This window comes from Sceloporus occidentalis, unplaced genomic scaffold, assembly GCF_023333645.1.
Source record: "Sceloporus occidentalis isolate IW3139 unplaced genomic scaffold, rSceOcc1.0.p SCAF_100, whole genome shotgun sequence".
In the NCBI taxonomy this organism is placed as follows: domain Eukaryota; kingdom Metazoa; phylum Chordata; class Lepidosauria; order Squamata; family Phrynosomatidae; genus Sceloporus; species Sceloporus occidentalis.
Window position 1 is genome coordinate 1,001,786 of NW_028317080.1, and position 20,044 is coordinate 1,021,829.

The 20,044-nt window shown below is 39.5% G+C and overlaps 1 pseudogene; it reads left to right on the forward strand.

Annotated features, from left to right (window-relative positions):
• Nucleotides 1-2,850: 2,850 nt before the first annotated feature.
• LOC149284031 (1-phosphatidylinositol 4,5-bisphosphate phosphodiesterase beta-2-like) overlaps nucleotides 2,851-20,044 on the forward strand; it is a 42,421-nt pseudogene continuing 25,227 nt past the window's right edge.

Below are 20,044 nucleotides of genomic sequence, written 5' to 3' on the forward strand. Positions count from 1 at the left end.
TGCCCAGTCTTACTTCAGAGACCCAGAGTGGCAGGTTCTTGGGCCTCTTACTAACCACATAGCGTTTCTTTAAATTGTAAAGCTGACTACCGGTTTTCTTCATCCAAGTTGCTGCATGATGGATGGAGACACGGAGGGGGGGGGGGGGGAATATGGTGGGGCCTAGAGAGGATCCCATTTATATTGAATAGTTACATGGATTGATAGGTAGAAAATGTAAACAAGACCACATGTTTTCAATTAATCTTTCCATGTTGCTAGCAAATATATATTTGGAAAGAAATGTCAAAAGCTAAATGCGCTACTGCACCGGCAGCATACTTACCTAGAAGAAGCTTGCATACCACTTCCATTCATTATATGCAACCATGGCTCACATATACGGTACTTAAAAACCTATTGTATTGAACAGGGCTCCATAGAAGTCCTGTTCCGAATGACAAATGTGGTTGACTAACTTTAAGACCTCTTGTATCTTAGGTGGATGTGGATTTTTCAAATTTCTAGCTCCAACTATTTCTGTAGCTATAAATTCTGTGCCATAGTGACTATTTTTTTATATTGATGTGGGCAACTGTATGGGAACGTGTTTAATAAAGCCAGTTTGGGATATACCAGCACCTGTATATGCATACATTTAGTAATTAAATGGAATGTGTCTGACCACAAAGGACGGAGAGCAGGGAAATGCCACTATATATGTGCCATTGTGCCTATACCTGAGCATTCTCTCCAGCAGAGATTGCTTGCGAGGCGGAACCAGGTATCATCTCATTAGGACTTTCCTGGCTCTTTCCAAATAGTCGGAACATTGTGAGGTTTCCTTCAGGTCACAACAGATCTTTAATGCGCTTGATTGATGTTAATCCAATAAAACATTCCAACTTCAACTGAAATTAAATGTTTTTTTTGTTGTTAAATTTCCGATTCCTTACAATTTATGGTCAAGTTATTTAAATATATATGAATAAATTTCAGTTTATATTTGTAGATGACTTTCATTTTCGTGCAATATACAATGATAATGTAATCCGCTGTAGATCTGGGTACATATGAATTTACACAGCTTACACAGAAGATGCCGTTTAAACAAAGCCTATTTAGTATGTCCTGGTGTCACTACCACTAAACAAACAACTATGTTCCCAGACATTTACCTTAGATTATATACAAATGTTCTTTCACTTGACAGACTGACGAGGAGATGGGATAAGAAAATGCATATACCAGTAGTGGGACCTGGTCTGTTGGGCATGTTGCCTCGAGCATGTTGGTCTTGATCTGGCTCAGCTAGCACTACCTTTGAGCACCCCCACCAAATGCAAGTTAAAGGATCTTAACATATATAGCTTGGAAGAAAGACTGATGGGATATGATAGAAACATTTAAATGTTTAAAGGGGGTCAACATGATAAAGGACAACAAGAGGACACAGTCTTATGCTAGAGAGGCAATGGTTTAAAAGTAATATCAGGAAATATTACTTTACTGAATGTGCATGATGTCTATGTATAATTGAATGCGATCATAGATGTCTATATATAAGTGTATGTAAGCATTAATGTCTATGTGTAAGTGTATGCGAGCATGAATGTCTATGTGAGCCTAAATGTCTATGTGAGCATGGATATCTATGTGTGTGTGTGAGCATGCATGTGTTAGACTGTGGGTAACTGTGTGTGAGCATAGATGTGTATGTGTAAGTGTGTATGAACATGTATGTATGAGTGGTGTGTGATGGAGTGTGTGTTAGCATGAGTGGTGTTAGATGGAATGCATGTTAGAATGAGTGTGTACATGTTTGTTAGTGAGTATGAGTAAGTTTGTGTGTTAGCATGTATACATTTGTGTAAATATGTGGGCCAGAGTGTATGTTGGGAAGGGGAATGATGGCACAGACCAGCTATGTGGGGGCACTGACAAGCTGGAGCAAAGATGGCACAGGCAGGCTGTTTGGGGGCACTGATAAGCTGCTTGGGACTCATAGGTTGTGTGTGGACAAAGGAGATACAAGCTTGCGGCATAGGTGGCACTGTGGGACATGTTGTTTGGAGAAGTTGGGGGCCCTGGGGAAATTTTTGTAAGGGGGCCCTGTGGTTTCTAGTTACACCTCTACATTTTTGCTCCTTTTTTTATATACCTGATACTTGTGCCCATCCTTCTACGCAATTCTGTTCTTCATTATTGTAACTTCTCAAACTGCTTGCTATTCTTAAACATAGAAAATACTTGTATTTAAATAATAATAATATAATAATAATAATACAGTATTATCTGCAGTGAAACTCCTTCTCTGTCTTAAGGGGTAAGTTACATACAATGAAATCAATCATGGAAATGTGTTATATATAATACAGTACATACGTAGATCTACGTGGGTAGATCCTTTAGATCAAAAAGTGATATCTGAAAGTGCTTGCAATGTACTTTCACATAGGAGGAGTGTGTGTTCTTCTAAACGGTCCACATTGCCAAATCAAAGCCTTTAGTTTCACAAGTATAAGCAATGTGATGAAACTTTGATGAGATAAGTAGACAGTTCTCCAGAAGCATTAACTTAAAAAGAGGAAGTTCTCAGCCATAGTCTGCTGCAGACTTTGTTAGCAGTGTATTCGAATTTGTGAAAAATCTACTCATTGTGTACTGTAGGAACTGGATGTTTCTCTACACAGCCAGCTCATTTACAATGCAGATTGGAGAATCCTAGGTGATTTGGTTAAAGTACCTTACTGGTTATAAAATCAGAGTTTTGGGAGGTATGGCTGGAGATCAGCATACTGGAAAGGAAATGATGTGACCCATAGAGGCTAGGAAAAAAGAATTGAAGGAGTACCAGCAGCAGACAGCACCATGTCCACCCTAACTCCTATTTTGAGTCCTGTGGAGATCAAACCTTACCTGACCAAGGGTGAACGTTTTATCAAATGGGATGATGTGAGTATTGTGATTTATCAGTAGTAATGGGGCTAGTAAAGTAGATTAAATAAGCATTTTTTATTTCTACATTTCTAAGGCTGTTTTTTTTACAGTGTAATAAACCACAGAATGAATCATATATTTTTATTTTATATATTATCATTTATTTCTTTTGGCTGAACACTCCTGGAAAGAAAACCAAGAGTGTTCTGTATGGGTTATTTCTAATCATCTTTTACCTGTATACCTAGATGGCATGTTTGTCTACATTACAGATTTAGGGTACAATAGAAGTGTGTCACATATTTGCACTTTTTTGGTATAAATAACCTGCACTTCTTTCGTGTGCCAATCATTCTATATATTGGTATAGACAAAAACTTTGCTTTTTCCTGGTATAACCCTTGAGAATGAAGTGATGGAAATGTATACATACTGGTGAGAGGGACTTTGACACATGGACCTTACAGTCTAAAAGAAACCCAAATAGTACTGGCATCTCAATTCCCATTTAAGTGCATTATTTATAGAAAGTGTATATTAAAAGGCGACAAGCAATTGTACATTACATGGTAGAGGACCATTTATTAGACAAGATCCATCAAGTCTCTAAAACGAATATATTATCTTTTGCGGAATGCTATATATATATATATATATATATATATATATATATGTCATTTAGGGGCGTAGTATACATGTGGTCTACCTTACATGTACATTTCAGACCACAAAAAATATCTTCAAGACACTTCGAAATAAATTCAATGCACTATTATGAAACCGAAAGAAACACCCCGCACATGTGCGGACAGATAATAGAAAGCACACCATTGACAATTTAACATCTTCAATGCCTACACATGGGCTGTGGCATAAAGAGACAAGCTACTATGTACCACCAGTGTTTTCACTTCCATCCCTATATTTTACATAGAAATGTAATTATTATTCTTTTTCATACATACTCTTAGCGGCAAAACAAATATATTAATTTAACACTGGATATCAGACATCAAAACATGCATTAGCAAGTCTAAAAGTATTCGTAAAGTATAATCGATACCACTTGGTACTTGTACCACTTTGGCTGTAATGAGCTGTCCTCACCAATACCGGTTAGAAGTACTCTTTGACGTCAGTTGACTTTCTGTGGGTGAGACATGGACTCTGCTCTATGATCATAGCGTATGTTGATACTAAAGATCAGCCAGTTGGATTACTGATACTTTGGCGCTACCTCCAAAGAGCAAAGTCTTTTTTTTTTTTGATACTTGTATTTTAAAAATGGTCTGAGGATTGCGTATACTTTTACGTAAGTATCTTAACATTTAAAGAATGTTATGATTAACAATAATATAACTTTATATTCTGCTGAGTGTAGAAACCTGACAGATTCAGAAACCTTGGCTTATCTTATTTTAAATGAAGATTTGGAATTACTAGGTTTTACTGCCCCGCTATGTGAGCTATGCCCCCCCCCCCACACACAACTTGTTAACACTGGAAAGAATCTCATGGAATTGCCCCCATAAGCTCAGTTGCTCTACTGGCTATATTCATATAATTATTGTGGGTTTATTGTTATAGCCCTTTTTATTTGTTTTGGGGGTATATGTTTACAGTTAAGTTGTTATTATTATTATTAATAGTATTATTGATTGTATTATTGTTTAGATATAATTGCATTAAAAGCACCATGACATAATTTTAATGCAAGGAGTTTCAGCAACCTTGCTATGTGAAAAAATCCCCCAGAAATTAGATAAAATTGAAAAAAATGCATTGTTCACAGTGCAAATTAATTTTAGTAATTACAGATCAAACATGAATTCATGTTTATATTCAGCAATATTCCATGGATACAGCCGTGTCCGACATGCCATGTTTTTTGGGATGTTACGGACAGGGGTGAGCTAAGGTAGGTGCTTAGTAACCGAGGCACCCAGTGGGGTCACATCACTTGTGGTTGTAAGGCGGAAGCAGCTTGCATGCGAGCTGCAGTGTAGACAGAGTTCAGAGAGATGTAAGAGGAGGGGAGAGAGGATGCTGTGATAGATGCAGTGATTATCTGAGGGACAGTGTGAGTAAGTGTATGGTGTTAGCGTGTGTGAGTATATGGTGTGACAGTATAGAGTTAGCATATGTATGCTGTCTTTGTTCTTGTCAGCATATAGTGTTAGAGTGTATGTATATGTAAGTAACATAGTAACATAGTAACATAGTTCATAAGGTTGAAAAAAGACCAAAGTCCATCAAGTTCAACCTATAGTTTATGGTGTTAGCATGTCTGTGTTAGTATTTGATGTTAGCATGCATGTGTGAGTTTTATTGTATGGTGTTAGCGTGAGTGCATGTTTCTTATTAGATTTTAGCATGTATGTGGGTGTTAGTGTTTAGTGTTAGAGTGAGTTTGTGTGTGCCAGTGTATAGCGGTAGAGTGTCAGGGGTAAGCCAAGGCTTAGTGCGACTTTAGTTTTTAAACATGAGAGTTTAATCAATTTATTGGGCCCATCTCTCATTTGAAAACCAAAATTTTTGGAAAACTAGACCGCACAGGTTATTTACCTATGGGCATATTGGCATGTTTAATGCAGCTGTTTCCACACCAACATCTCACAAATTTGGTGGTAATAAAATATGCAAACTTTAAATTTTGCAATTTCAACCAAAATGCACGTTTCCGTTTTCAACAGGGCCGGTGCAAGGATTTTGCCACTCTAGGACCCTGCCCATGGGGACGGAGTCACCTGAGCACATCATATGCAAAACTTGCCCCCCCCATTGTAGACAGTGCCTTTTGTCCCTTTTTTCACTGTGTTAGACCTCTATTTTCCCTACATGTAGTTCAGGTATAGATTACCCCTTAAGGATAATGGGCGGTCCCCAAAACCCATTGAAAACAATGCATTTTGAGCCTGTACATGTACAGGCAGTGTCATTAAGGGGTTAAATAAACACCACATGGACTCACACCATTGCAGGTATAGATCAACTGAAAAATCAAGCAAACTCAGCACTGAAGGAATAGATCAAATAAACAATGTATGGAAAACCTAAACTGCAGGCATACATCACAGGTTGCACTCATAGGATTTGTCTGTAGGGTGACCACATCAGCCAAGTTTTCCAGTACACACATATAGTTTTCATATTGCTGACCAGCCCAGCAGGGCAGCACTTTACCTGCGCTGGTTATCAATATAAAAAAATTATACGTGTCCAGGATATTTTTTCCATTATCCATTTTCTGCCCATGTCTCTCCTTTCTCCATAGCCCTCCTCATTATTATATTTGACCTCTCCTCAGGAAGACACCTGCTGGCACGCGTTTTCATACACACACTCACATTTGCACAGACTTACACACTCACGCCAACATACATGCACACGCTTACACACATGAACACATAGGCATCCATGCTCACACAGATATACAGTTTAGTCATAGCCAGGCCTTCCATTCCATTGCACGCTTGCGTGTGTGACTGTCTGTAATGCTAAGTGTCGGGTGGTGCTCAGCAGTAACTTCTAGACAGGGCCAGCCCATGACATTGTGCTGCCTGGGTCCAAGCATGAAATATTGCCCCCCACAAACACCAAAAGCACACTCATACTCTTACTCACTTAACACCTTGCTTCCTTCCGACTGCTTCAGTGTCCCTGTCTTCATTCTCACAGCTTCTTATCTTGCCTCTTCTTGTTCTTCTGTCTTCTTTCTCCTGTCTTCTTCCTTCCTCCTCATACACTCACATACATACCCAGACATACAAACACATACTGACATACCCAGATGCACACTCTAGCATACCCAAAGACATGTTCACACACTGAAATGCCCAGACACACACTAACATACCCAGTCACTTACCCACACAAAGGCACATTTTTACGCACTAACATACCCGGACACATACGGTAACATACTCAAAGACACATGTTCACAGGATGACATACCCAGAAGCACTTTCACTAACATACACTGACACTCACAAACCTACCCAAAGAAACATATTCACTCACCAACATACCCAGACGCACAGACTAAAATACCCAAAAACAACATGTTCATTAAAATACACATATACTATAACATACTGAGACACACAAACACACCCAGACAAAAACACAAGTTCACACACTGACATAACCATAATAATACCCACACAAATACTAATACACCCAAGCACACACAGACAGACAGACACACAATGACGCTGTATGACCCTATTTGACCCTGTTTCCTCCAGAAAATTAAAGCTATAAGTGTGTTACTTCTTTATCTGTACCGGATCAGCCAATGACTTTGGGGCAGCAAATTGCGCCTGGGTCACATGGACTTACCGGGACCCACGTAAGGGATGGCCCTGCTTCTGGAGAGCGGCTGATTAGAGGGAGATTGATCATCTCCCCAACCGGCTCTGTTCCTCCTACAGAAGGCAGGCTAGCCCACCGTGGAGGAGGCACCCTCCAGGTTGAGTGTACTCTAGGCCAGGGCCAACCTTGCCTGTAGGAAGTGGTGACCCTGGTTTTCAAGCTTGGAATTTTCATCAGAGACTCATCTAGGCACCACCCACTTCTCTAAAAGCCCACAGAAATTAACTTAAAACTAAACTAAATACCATTCAACTACACATACTTTTGTTTTACCCTTGGACAAAATAGGACAAGAATGTAATATAATTAGAATTTACTTACTTCTTATCCGCCAAACAATCCTGTAAAATTAAAATACATTATGAAACTTTAAATTAACATTAAAATTCCCCACTAGCTAAATGTAACCTTAATCCCTCCTAGTTTACCTATGCAAATTTACCTCTGATCTAAAGTAAACTTAACCCTAAAATTCCCCACTAAGTAGTCCTAACCCTAAAATTCCCTGCTAAGTAACCCTCACCCTAACCCCAATTTACTAAGCAATGTAATAATACCCATTAACTTCCAATCAATGTGAGTATATAAATTTAATAAAATAATATAATTCAATGAAAAAAATATTCAAACATAACACTTAAGGGTAAAAAAAAAAAGTCAGTATGATTTCACAGTGTAAAAAAACCTTTAATTAAAATGGCTTTTTGTTACTATAATCTTCTCCAGTCTTCCTCAGCTCACGATTAGGAAGGGCAGAGAACACAAGGTTAAAAAAATGTTACCTTTGTCTATTGAAGGATTCCGTGCATGTGGGATCCTGGATGGGCAGAAGCTGGTTTGTCTGAAATCCAGACAGCCAGCGTCAGCCGATCATCTGTGATTACCATGCGGAGCGTGGTACTAGGATATATAACTCCAAGACATACTATCACGTTGTGTGTAACTAGTGGTAGAAATTGCAAGGTGTAATGACGCTAGTGCTAGTACTTCTCACTGCATGAAGGCTAGTGGCGGGCAGAAAGACGCACTTTCTGTCCCTGGGAAACAACAGTGGAAATAATATTTTTTTCAGCGGTTGTGTATCTGGCCACAAGCATTGGTGTATGTCACATGACTGGTCGTGATGTCACAGCACTAATGGCTCATATGGAAAAATAACATTCAGTGTGATGTCAGAGGGGAGAAATTAAGAGTTTCTGATTTTGTGCTTCTCAATACTACTATAGAATCAGATAAAAAGGGAGCTTACCAAGGTAATTTCCACGAAAACACTTTCAAATGTTCAGCTGTTCTAGGGAGAGCTGGAAGCACCAACTGACAGATATCTGCTTGATGTGGTTTATTGCTAAAAGAGAATTATAATACTGTGGTAGAGATCACAGTTTGTTTAGCAGTTGAAGCAGTATTTGAGTGCAATTTGCCATGAAAATGAATGCAAATTCACAGACAAATTAGTACCAGACTATATGCTTTACATTATAAGATTTTGTGGGTCAACAAAAAATACAATATGCTTCTGGAATGATCGTTTGGTATGCTAATGTGTTAGTAATGAGATCTCATGCTCTTGTCTATTTATTCAAACATGTCATATGTCCCTGAATTCCCAGGATTGTGTTGTTGTTTTAACAAGTCTTCAGGTCTGGTGTTCACGTGGTGCAAAAGGGGTAGTTGCCCAGGCCTACAACTACCTCAAGGTCCCACAATGGCCCTTACCTTGGACTAGCTCAACAGCCACCAGGGCGAAGATCAAATGGGAGAGCAGTCTTTAAGGCAGACCTCTCCAAGCGTGCTGCTTCACAACATCATATCTCAGAGCCCAGAATATGAGGAATCGCTAGTCGAGACTTCTGTGCACAATCTCCATCTCACCAAGAATTACGTATTTATCCTTGTGCAGCAGATACAACTGGGCTGGGGATCCCCTTCTTGTTTAGGTGCTTTAACAAGTAATAGTGGCTTCAAAGGGAAGCTTGTTTAGGAAACCGTAACACATTCCAGTGACTTTAAACAGCATATGCATCTATGACGTCATGGTTGGGTTCACAGATGTTGGGTACATGTTCTGCCAAATACATTCTGGACCATTGTATTACTGTTCTAAGTGGCTAGGTTGACAGTCACAAGCAATCCCCTAATGGTAGTAATCCTGTATATGAAACAATTCTGAATCAAAACAAGATCCATTTTAAGTGGCAAGCTCGTTTTTAAGTGCTGCATCTGACATAGAGATGTTAAAAAATGCTCTGGTGTAATGTTACATTATTAATTAAAAATTCCGCCAAGGGTTGAGCTATAAGATACATGCCTGGGTATATGCCATATATTTACCTTCCATGATGCCCTAGGCTCGATTTAGACACGGAGTGCCAGGATGTGACATCATATCTTTACCTGGGAACTTGTGGGCTTTGGCTACCCAGAGCCTACCCTTGCGGGACACAACTAGGACTGCCCCAATGACCTCTATGGGCAGTCCATGTTGTGTCCCTCAAGGGTAGGCTCCAGGTTTACAGGCAAAATGGCCAGGTAGTGGGGCGAGTCAAGACCCCATTCCCCGGAGGATTCGGGTGTTGACCCGGAGAACCAGCGCTTCTCCCGGATTTCTCCAGGTCAAACCCGGAGAGTTCTCAGGTATGATCATTTATCCCGATGCTCCGTGTCTTAAAGGCCCGCAGCACTTTTGCAGTCTGTGGAGGCTGTGCTGAGTCGGTACACCATCCATAGTGTAAATGGCCCTGCAACCGGCCTATTGAGCAGTTTGACACCAGGGGCCCGATCTGCAGCTGGGGACTGCTTTTGCCCTAGGCCTGGGCCTACTTGGCTTAGGCCACGATATGTCACTGCATAAATCCATATATTGTGTAAGGCCAAAGGTGCGGCTGGCAATGGTCTCTCTATCTGCTCCCACATATACACAGCTTACATTATCTAACCCATCTACATCTGCCTATGTAATGTAACTCTGGCCCTGAGTATCTCTTCATATGCAGAATACTCTGTCACAATTAAATATTAATAAACTTGTGCTGTTAGATTGCATGAAAATTAAATTACTCCAACTTGTTTATTGACTATATGTAGTTTGTTTTCTTAATAAGCTAATTTGCTCAGTAACATAGTGGTATTAATACTATAAACTCAATCATAACTAAATTATTCTAAGAGGAAAAAATGTAATCTCAACATATGAATTATCAATTTATGAAGGGCTGATCATACTGAGTTTCTCCTGTAAGGAGGACTAAGTACATGGTAAACAATACAAGATCATTTTTGTTTATCTAACTAACCAATGAATATATATTCATAAATTGTTTGAAAAATGAAATGCGTGTAATTAGGAATACGATTACTAATCACTAATTACCAATTAACTAATTATTTGTATATGAATACAATGTACAAAGTAGCATACAGTATGTGTTTTGTGAACGCGCTGTATAAATTGGATTATTCAGCAGCATATCAATTTGATTGATATTGTTGACTAATGTTACATTTCTCATTCAAGATCTGCATGTGGGCTTAACTTGCTGAATAACTAATTGGACAACAGGGTGGTTACAGGACTGAAGTTTGCCAGAGTAACAATTACAATTATAGTTTTAATGACATAGAATCTATTAGTAACAAGGTTGCTGGCATGACAATGACGATTGAGATGTTGACACCATACACTAGCATACACACAAACATATGGTTCCTGATGTTACAAAAAACTAAACAAAATTAAGATTATGTAGTGGTGGATAGAAAAAAATCGGAAAGTGCCCCCCATGACACACTCCCTCCTTCCCTTATTATCCATGCAGTTCATGCATTTGTCTCTCCCTGTCCTTCCCTTTCCCTCTGACTTTGCACGGCACATTTCGCACACTCGAGCTTCCATGCTGCTGCCCTACTACCACCGGGTCACATAACGCACATTGCACTCCATGACGGACAGCGGACCTACACGAGGCATTGTTTGTGTGCGTGTGCAATGATGTATTTATCTTAAGAGCTGCCCTAGGGCTGACCCAGACGTAGAACAAATGCAAAATGACAAATACGCAGCATTCTAAGAACATTATGCAAAAAATCGAATAAATATTTATTTATTTATTTATTTAAGATACTTGTTTTCAATGTTTAAAAAAAATATTTTTAATGTGATGATGAAAATATTTTAATGATCTGGCCTTTAATCAAAATTAACATAGTCTGCACATTACTATACAAAATATACATGTGTGCAACTAAATTGAAGAAGGAAAACTGCGGCTTAATCAGGATGCGATGTCATTATAAGAGAAACAATATAGACACACTTTCAGCTGCCAAACAGAGCCGGTTGCCTATTAACATGAGTTAAATAAAAACTAAAGTTTACGTTTAACCAAATAGGTTTTAAGGTTTATGGGGTTACAGGGCAATACATATCATAGTTTTTGTCTACTGACAAATAGATTTTTAAAAATATTTTTTGGCTTCAACACAATAGTGTTTTGGCACCTGTTTATTTTCAAGTATGTGTTCTAGGTCAGTTATCCTAGACCACCTTATTATATTAATACAGAATTTTCGGAATTGTGATAAACCATAACATTCCTTAATAATCAGTTCGCCTTACGAGTGAAAATCTATTCCAGAGCAATTCTGCTCCAACATGGTAGAGGGTAAGATTAAGGTTTTATCACCATAAAATAGCTTCTTTAATTGCAGCATTGTGGTGTGCATGATAAACCTGATGCTTTCCCTGCAGGTCCATGACAATGATAAACTTTCCTCATACTTTCAGTCTAATTTTCCATATAGGAATTAGACCGAAGCAGCCCCAGAACATCACACTAGCACCACTGTTTGTGACTGGTATGGTGTTCTTATTGTGGACTGCTGGCTGTATTAGTTTTTACGCCAGATGTTAGAGGACTCATGTCCAAAAAGTTCCACCTTTGACGTATCAGTCTACAGAATATTATCTCAAAAGTCTTAAGGGGTCATCAAGAAGTTTTTTTCCGCAAATGTGAGACCAACCTTTGTGTTCTATTTGGTCAGAAGTGGTTTTCACCTTGAAACGCTCTCATGGATGCCATTTTTTGATACCTTTTAGTCTACTTCACTTTGCAAAGCAGGTTCTATTAAATTGATGTTTGGATTCAACAGGGCTTACCTTAATCATGTCCCGGCATGTGTAGTGAAATTGAACCCAATTATGAATTATATTTAGTAACTAAGGGGACAATTACATTTTCACATAGAACCTGGAAGGGTTTTTTCATTCTATAAAGTCATAATTTAAAAACTGTATTTTATGTTTAGTCTAGTTATCTTTTGTATAATATTAAAATGAGTTTGATTAGTGTGATAAATATACAACATTTTTAAACTACCCCAATTGGGACATGTAAACCAATCTCTAAAAGGAAATGTGGAGAGAAGTCATTCTAGTGAAATACCCTAGGTTGCCTACTTTTCAAAACTATATAGACCTGCTGCTTGTAATATTTGCCCTGTTTCCATCTGTTGATGAGACCTCTAAGGTCCAGAAATCTAAAAGCCCTGTAAATCCTTATCTATATAATAATAATAATAATAATCTACTTTGACCTTATAAAAGGTATCATTTCTATTTATCACTGTTGTTTGCAAAGAAAGAATTCTAGGAATATTAATTACTTTCCAATTCAATTAATATATTTTCTTTAATTGATTTAGCTGTGTTTCAAATATTATTTGCAAATATATGAAAAATGCGGCTGTGAATCAGTTGGGAAGCAAGTGAAACGTGAATTTAAAAGAATGGCAGTGTACCAATGATAATTTTGTTAACCAGGGCTTAATTCTAACAGATCCTTAGAAGAATTCTGTCTGTTTCAAAGAAATTTTTGAACACTTCTAAAGCTAAAGTTGGTAAACACAACAGCTCTTTAAAAAATAATGTAATGTGCTTGCACCCTACAAAGACATATAATAAGTTTAAGCCTTTCTGTGATTACTCATTTTGATTCCATTTTAATTTGCATCCAGGAAACTAGTGTAGCTTCTCCTGTAATCCTGCGACTGGATCCCAAAGGCTATTATGCGTACTGGACATTTCAGAGCAAGGTAAGAAAGCATGAAGAAACACTTTTATTTTCTCAGTCAATAAAGTCAATAGTATTCACCCTTACTTCCTTAAACAAAAAAACCCCCAAAACAAGTATCTGAAAAAAAATAAAGTTCATAGTAACACTAAATCCCCCCATAATGCTAAGCAGCCTGAATACAGGCAGGATAGGTCCATCCTCTGAACCCTGGTCCCAAGTGCATCTCCCCCCCCCCAAGTGTTTTATCTCTAAGCAGCAAAGTTTGAGATTAAACTCTGCTGGGTGCCATAAATGCCAGGACACAAGCCTGCCAAACAAAGTAAATTGCACGTGGGTTCATGTTATTTGTTCATTTAAATATTTACTGTTACTTTTCTTCATTGTAATATTGCCACATTATATATACAGTATATAATAGTTTTTTAACCGTGGGAATTGTCGATCATGCTGGACGTGGCTTAACGTAAGGTCCATCAAAGGCACTCAGATTGGTCACTGTCCCACCCAGCATTTAAATTCCTACGATGACGTGTCTCTGTTGTCCCTTTCCAGCAGCCCCTTCCTGCCCCGTCTGCTGTTACCAGCCCACTCCAGTATCCCTCTGTTCTGACATGCCCCATTTTTTACACAGACAGGGCTATATCCCCGAGGGTGTTTTACGAGAGACAGCCTGGTCTCCCCACTGACACCTGGAGACAACATTTGTGTTCCAGATCTGTCAAAGTAAATGTAGCGACGCTCTGAACGCTGGTACATTCAAAGAGGGATTGAAATGCCTCAATGGAAGGCAACAGGAAGGGTGCTGTTTGTGCGACATAGACTTGTGGAGCCTGTAGAGACCCTGGTCAGGTATCCAGCCAATATTCTACCCCGCTGACTGATTACACAATGTACACCAAAAGCCTACTGGGAATGTCATCAGTGAAAACAAAGGGGTTCCCTGTGACAATTAGATCCCATTAAACTGGTGTTTAAAATACATTTGAAGACAATAATCAATCAGAGGATTCGTATTTGTATTCAGGGCTCTGTGCAGCCACTCGAGATAATTCACAACAAGCTTGTCAAATCATGTCTTTATGGACCTTGCTTTGTGCACAGGGCACAGTCGAGCTGAAACTGGAAAGGACCTTCCCCAAACCAGATAGTGAAGTATGATTAATCACTCCAGAGAACACGTTTCCACTGCTCCAGAATCTAGTGGGGGTGTGCTTTACACCACTCCAGCTGACACTTGGCATTGTGATCTTCAGCTTGTGTGCAGCTGCTTGAACACGGAAACCCATTTCGTGAAGCTCCCAACACACTGGTGGCATCCTATGACAGTGTCATGCTTAAAGGCACTGAGCTCTTCAATAGGACCCATTCTACTACCAATGTTTGTCTATGGAAAAGGTGGCCTATGTGCTTGTTTTTTTCCCACCTGTTAGCAATGAGCGTGGCTGAAACACTTAAACTTAAGAATTACTTTTGGTCATGTTGTATGTAACAACCCAGTATTGGGGTCCAAGTTTGAAGAACCGTGATATAACAGACCTGATAATAAGCATATCACTTGGATATCACTTTTGAATAGCGTTTTGTGCACATAAGGGATCCTTAGGGATGTCACTTCAGGCAACATGATGCTATAACCGATGAAGAGGTCTATATGATGTAAAGGTAGGGTGTACCTAATTCACCATTAGATGTATTCTCTTATAAAATGGTCTAAATATTTGATCAGTAGTTGGCCTACTTTGCTGGTAGGTTTTCTTTTCAATTTGGAAATATTACAGCGTGGTTAAGAAACAATGCATAAACAGGAACAGGGCAGTTAACCACAATTTCTACCATCGCTTCCTGTTAGCCTCTCCCCAAGCTGATTTCTTAGCCCACATGGATTTCTCCTAAAACTAGTCAAAGTTGCTAGTTTTGTTCAGATACTTAAGTTGTTAAAAATGTGTCAGTGGATCAGTATGAACTGTTCATACAGAAAGGTACCTGCTTTGCATTTGGTTTCTTCCCTCCATACAAAGTCCGTAAGGGTTATCTATAATGAGCAGTTCTAGTGTAACATTTCTAATGTAGGGTTATCACCATAGTAACAACTTGAATGATCCAATCAGCAAGAGATGGGGAACAACTTTACACACAATGGGGCAGATGTGATTGTACATAATACCTGGAACAATTATAACTTTTATAGCCACCTCAAAAGACATTTTTACACTATTAATTCCTAATCAATTTCTCCTTTCCAGTGACAGTCGATATAGGCTCCTGCTCCCATAACCACTTCCTCTTTCTTTGATGAAAACAAGAAAATTAACAGGAACAAATGTCAAAAACAATAGTCCAATCATGAAGAAGATCAAACAACAGAACTGCAATCCAAACATCTGAATTGTACACTTGATCCCATCCTTCCAAGAACGTAGAACGGTTGAACACCCTGAGCACGAATACTCCAACCATAATTGATTATGCTGAAAAACAAGAACAAACTGTGAAAAGCACCTAAGGAAAAATAATCCGTGTACTCAATAAACACTAAATATAGTACTTAAATCAATTCTCATTAGCCAACAAACAAACTGAGACAAACAGTACAGAATCAGAAAACAGTACAATAAAATATACAACCACAACAAGAAAAAAATAATGCATAAATAATTATACATCAAATATACACTCACCCAAAGAACCCAGGGATAAGGGAAGAGAGGGAAAATATTTGCCTCCTGTCATTACTAAAATTAGGATTATAAATACACTAAAGCTAACATAATCTTCAATTTTATCACATGACAGGAGGCTTCATACTTTACTGTTTTAACACTCAAGAATTAAAGCAAAAGACGCATTGGCCCCAGGTCGAAAATAAAACCTTCCCTAGACCAATCAGCCAAAAGTAAAATGTCAGATAAAGACGCACCGGCTAAAAAGGCCTGAGAGGCAGCAGCGCCTCTTACCAAATGAGCACTGAATGTATTCCTCCACCCCGGCCAGAGACAAGATCCATCTAACCCATCTGGCCAGAGTTGTTGTAGTCACTGGCTTGTAAGGCTTGACACAGGACACCAACAACTGTCCAGGACTGGAAAATCTTAAAGACGAAGTGGTAGCCACGCAGAGCTTAGTGGACTCCCGGAAAAAGAGATGGACGTAAAATCGCACAACAACGAGAAAACGAAGAGGTAACACCCTTGGGAGAAAAAGGAAAAAACATCAAAGCTCTGAAATCAGACACTCTCCTAAACAACACCAAACACAATAGCAACGTCAACTTAGCCAAAAGACATATCATTATTCGGCCAGTTCCTAATAAAAAGAAGCACCTCATCAACATTCCAAAGATGAGTATATTTGGGGGTTGGCAGCCTTGCCAATTTAATGCCCCTCAAAAGCCTACACACTAAAGGGTGCTGCCCAACTGGCGCACCCTGAAAAGAAACACCGAAATAGCGGAATGACTTACCTACTGAAAAACGAAACCAGAGAAAATTCACTATGGCTGATGTAGGAGCCTGAAAGGGTTCGACATCCCGTTCCACACACCAGCCACTCCAGTAATTCTATTTGAAGAAGACAGACTTGTCCAACGTCCAATCATTGTCATCCCTCCAATGACTTGAAAACCATTCTGCTGTGAGGATAGTCTCTCCTGGAAGATAAGCCATCTTTAGAGTAATATTGTGACGAAAACAAAAACTGAAAGATGTCTTTGGTAACTTTAGACAGAACGCAAGAATTCCTAGATGATTTATGTACTCCACCGCTGACACATTGTCCAATGCGCAGCAGGATACAGGAATTTGACATGCCTCTCACCAGGCTCTGTATGTCGAAGGATCCTGATATTAACTCCAGCCAGTTGATGTGTAATCCTTCCTCCGCCGCTGACCATGGGTGCCCGGTGGCTGAACCTGTGCAAGGTGCGCCCCAGCCCCAAAGGCTGGCGTCCCATTTCACAAAAGAATCTGGCACCGGACCAAAAATAGCTGTGCCATTCCATGCCTCCATATGCCGGATCCACCAATCCAGCTCCATCCTCACCTCTTCGGTAAGAGGGACCAGCTGTCATAGAAAGGTCGCTGCCTGAGGAAGAAGGCCTTCAACCATTGCATGGCCCGATAATGGAGTGGGCCTGGAAAGATTGCTTGAATGGAGGACGATAGCACTTACACCTGACGGCCAGTTGCCGAAGGGGAATCACAAAATTAGGCAGAAGGATTTAAACAGAGTTGGGGACTATGCGTGCAAGTGGCAGATGAGGTTCAACATAGACAAATGCAAAGTTATGCATTATGGTAAAAATAATATAAATGCAACCTATACTATGAATGGAATATCCTTGGGGAAAACTACCAATGAGAAGGACTTAGGAACAGTGGTAGACAATAGACCTGACAACAGTGCGCAATGCCAGCAAGCAGCTGCAAGGGCCAATAAGGTTTTGGCATGCATAAAAAGAGGTATTGATTCACGGGAGGAAGATATCATCTTGCCTCTTTACAGGTCAATGGTAAGACCTCACCTTGCGGTACAATTCTGGGCACCGGTCCTTAAAAAGGACATTATAGAATTAGAAAAAGTGCAAAGGAGGGCTACAAAATTGGGAGATACTAGTTATGAAGAGAGACTAAAAAAGTTAAAATTATATACGCTGAAAAAATGGTGTCTTAGAGGGGATATGATAACATTATATAAATAAATGCAGGGTCAATATAAAGAGCTCTTCAGTGACCTGTTCATTAGCAGAAATATACAAAGAACAAGAAGTCATCCTCTGAGACTGGAAGAGCGGAGATTTCAACGAGGCCAAACGAAGTAAGGACAATAAAAGTATGGAATTCCAAGGGAGGTGGTGTTATCAAATACATTAGTTGCCTTCAAAAGGGATCAGGACATTTAGGGCTATAAATAGATATTTTAGAGCTTCTTGATCCAAGGAGAAATCCAATTTCCTTTTGGAGTCAAGAAGGAATTTTTCCTCCACTGTTTGCAGTGTTTTTCCTGATCTGACAACTAACCAATCTCCCATCTTGATCTGATGTCTGTCTTCATCAGGAGTTGAAAGAGACTCTTTAATGCTTATTTATATGAATTTATTTTCTATATCAAGTCCTCTAAAAAATCTTCCAAGATTATAGTACATTTCAAATAAAAAAAAACACACACACACACACATATATATATATATATATATATATATAAATATTCAGAAATATTCCCTTTTTAGAAAAGTTTTCCCTTTCAAATGTATTACCTATTATAACTGTGAATGAGAACACAATAAAATAGTAAGAAAACAACAACAAAAACTAAAATAATTTTCAGGTTTAATTACCATACCTAGGACATTGCTGTTTCTGAGACTCTGGGTAAAGGATTGCTTCTCTGGGTCACAGAGCTAAAGTCACGGGAGCAGTATTTAGTTACTTTCCCACTCCTTCCCATTTCCCCTGGGCCATTTGAGGCTATCACTGGCACATAACATCATCGGACCCCCTAAGGAGGGAGGGCTCCAGGTAGCTGCAGCTTAAAAGTTTATAGGTATGGCAATAACCATAAAGAAAAAAATATGTCTTTGCAGTCTGGAATGAAAAAAGAATTCTTAAAAATCTTCCATCTGCTGACAGAGCAACACGTTCTGGGCCTTGGACGGCAGGTCATGTGAAGCAGCAGCTCCTCTGCCACAAAACTGGGGGGCAGATCGCCCTATTGATTAGGCCCCCGGTGTGCTACTGCTCAATGGCCCAGTTCCAAAGGGGATCTCTGATCTCCCCAACCACCCAATTTACACCATGGAAGTTTGTGCCCAGCTTCCATAGGATGCATCAAAGGGCTCAACACACCTTTAAGACAGGAACAATGTAATACAAAGTCATATCTTGTTATATTACCAGTTTCCACAATTCTTGAGAACCCCTCATTACTAACCCAGTTAGCTCTCACAAATGGGTTTCCATGACTGAGCAGACGCACATAAGCTGAAGATAACTATGCACTATGCCAAGCGCTGGCTGGAGTGGAGTAAAGCACACCAGCATTGGACTCTAGAGCACTGGAAAGTCTGGAAGTCTGATGGGCAAATCTGGGTTTGGCGGATGCCTGGAAAACGCTACCTACCAGACTGCATAGTTCCTGCTGCAAAGTTTGGTGGATGGATAATTGTCTGGGTTTGGGTTAGGCTTGGTTCCAGTAAATGTTAATGCTTTCCCACAAATACATTTTAGACAAGTGTATGCTTCCAACTTTGTGGCACAGGTTTGGGGAAGGCCCTTTACTGTTACAGCATGGTTGTCCCCATGTGCACAAAGTCCATAAGGACATGATTTGATAAGTTTGTTGTGGAGGAACTCTCGTGACTTTAACCCAATTTAACATCTTTGGGATGAATTGGAACAGGATTGCGAGCCAGGCATTTCCATCCAGCATGAGTACCTGACCTCACAAACGCTCTTTTAGCTGAATAGACACAAATTCTCATAGACTTACTCTAAAATCTTGTGGAAAGCCTTCCCAGAGGAGTGGAGACTGTTATGTCCGCAAACAGTAATCCACCTTCATGTTAATGCCATTCCATGGTTTTGGAATGCAATATCCAACAAGCTCATATAGGCGTGATGGTCAGGTATCCACATACTTTTCATCATATAGTGCGTTAGTTCTAAGTTCTGACATCCAGGAATGGC